At 41.7% G+C, this 2,500-nt stretch overlaps 1 protein-coding gene across 2 annotated transcripts in view; it reads right to left on the bottom strand.

Moving 5' to 3' along the window:
• Nucleotides 1-2,500, bottom strand: part of LOC113821430 (coagulation factor IX) — a 19,967-nt gene that overhangs the window by 17,310 nt on the left and 157 nt on the right. The window contains exon 1 of one of the 2 annotated variants that reach the window (XM_070140788.1): nt 1,841-2,500. This exon is cut by the window's right edge and continues 88 nt beyond it. The exons of the other annotated variant lie outside the window; for it this stretch is intronic. The gene's annotated coding sequence lies outside the window, so the exon portion shown is untranslated. The remainder of the gene's footprint in view (nt 1-1,840) is intronic. 2 annotated transcript variants of the gene reach the window in all.

Here is a 2,500-nt window from a genome sequence, read left to right as displayed (position 1 = left end):
TTTCCGCAGCAGAATCACTCATGGATAAAAACTAAAACGAAAAAAGTCAACAAAACGTGGTTTGTTGAAGGCTACGGTCATCTTCGCCCATGCCTTCTTATCCTTGGGTTTTCCCTCCCTGACAATATGCATACTATTACTCTCGTGCGCTTCCGGTGGGCGCTGATCCTACGTAGGCGCATGAAGACTGGAGTGATATTTTGGTAACAAATAAAAAATACGTTCTTGTTTGTTTGTTTCGCTTTATATTCGTTCCGTTTTGGGTTCTTTTCGTCATTTGAAACGCCGTTTTGAAGTAAACTCTTCTTCCCGCTGTATATATTTGTTATCATTAACAACAAGTTTTTTTTTTTTTAATGTGTAGATCTTTTCATTGTACATAGTATCATTTTATAGCCTTTTGTCAAAAGTACTGCTGACTTGCGAGCTCATTCTAGCCTTACGAACAAAGGAATTTGCCGCCACCTCAGCAACAGGAGCGCGTCCATTATAAGCTGCAACTTAGGACCCCATGATTTGTGTGACAAAAGGTCCATGACAGGCAAGCTCTCACAAGCTTCAGGCTAAACAAGAGAATATGGATTTAAAATGAGTGATGCCATATTTGGACAACGCATTCTTGGGAACCCTTGTAAACAGAGACATATGAACGAAACATTTATATTGAAAATAACGAATTTGTATCGAACCGCGATATATTTGAACAAGAGAGCAAGCACTGAAGGTTGGCATCTGCCCTGAGGTACTCGAATGACCTTGGCTAACAACGAGGGAGGTCAACGGTGAATGGAGCCTACCTCATTACCACAGGCTGTATTATAGGCTTACCAAAAACGCACACGGGGAATCCCATTCGCGTTCAACCAAGCGTGTGAACGTTCTGAAGAGAGGAAAAGAATTAAATCTTTCTTTCATAGGTTGTCCTCGGTCCGTCCCCAATAATACCTCCTCCCCCCCCACCCACGGTTCCCTCCACCTCCCCCGCCCACCACCATCTCCCTCCACCTCCCCCGTCAGCGTCTCCTCACTGCCACCTTTCTTGGCCTTGCACAACCCCACGACAAAGGACTTCACGGCTCAATGGCACCTTTTCATTTCGTTAAGTTCGTATTTATTATTCATTGTCGCGTCTCAGGTGGACATTTCTTATGAATACTACCTCGAATTGGCTTTTCCGCATATACTGTATAAAAAAACACGAAAATAAATAATATCGGAACAAGAAATCATGGTATAATTAGAGGTATAAACAATGCGGTATTGAGACATTGTTCCTGAGGCAGAGGTTGAGGTTGAGGTCTTTTGAACGTAGCACAGAAAAAAGTCCTCCTCCTCACTGGAGGATTTGATAGACCATTACTTATTTTTTACCTAGCATTTGCGTGAAATCATCCTCCTTGGGAACTTCAACATTTTCAAAAGATTTTTTTTCTTTCTCTAACGACTAGTTCCTCGACTGAGATCCGGTTTGAGAATGACTCTTATCAGTTCGCTGTGATAAAAATATTTTATATTTTTTCTTGTCTGTCTGGCTGTCTGTTTTTTTTTCTGGGAGCCTTGTTTTTTTATGTTAATTAGTTACCGAATATATAATCTGCCTTACCGACTGCCAAGGTCTACGCTCATTATCTTACCGGAAGTTTCTCATTAACAACTGTAATTAATGAAAAATCGCATCTTATTATTCCGCAGCCTACGTTAAGATCCAAGAATTTCTCTCAGCAATTCGCCGGACAGCGCTGCGGAATGCCGTTTCATTAGTAACTCCTAAGCAAGAATAGCTGTTGATGTTTAGCTGCGGCGGGAGAAATCTCAGGTGTGACGGCTTCCTCTGACTCACGCAATATTGGGTCCTTGACGGGAAACGTGAAGTCGTGCGATTAGATGCATCCTCCGAGGCTTGGAGTCGCACAGTCAAGCACACACAAGCACAGAGACTTGCGACTGCTGGCTTGCGACTGATTCGCGACCGCTCAACGATAGCAATGCTGTAATCATTTCTGGGGATTCTTTCGGCCTTAAATCATCAAAGAAATGGAAAAATAAGATTTGTATAAGGATCACAGCAAGTAATTAAAGCACATTTGCGATGGCGAAAGTCGTGCGAGTCGACACAAATTATCGTACATCCACGGCGAGAAGCGGAAGGCTGTTTGGAACCGGTGCCTTGAGGATACAGGCTGTAGCTTTTTTGATATATAGACTTGGGCTGTTGTTAATTATTCTAGACAAGGTGCTGTTCTCTCCGGTTGCCAGCCTTTGCCGCTAGTTTCTTTTGTTTCCGATACCGCCGTTTGCTTGTTGCTGTTTTATCTAGACAAATTAAGCATATATATGACGTATAAAAATTTTAAGATTCACAAAACTGCACGATTGTGTAAACAAGCCAAAAATACAGCATATTCATATATCAGACACACATTGTCCTTCAACTTGTACTTGTATCCACATTACCAAATAATATCAAAATTTTCCATGATCTAAACACATTCATATAATC

Source organism: Penaeus vannamei, chromosome 27, assembly GCF_042767895.1.
Source record: "Penaeus vannamei isolate JL-2024 chromosome 27, ASM4276789v1, whole genome shotgun sequence".
Classification (NCBI taxonomy): Eukaryota; Metazoa; Arthropoda; class Malacostraca; order Decapoda; family Penaeidae; genus Penaeus; species Penaeus vannamei.
This window is presented reverse-complemented; position numbering and strand designations above follow the sequence as displayed.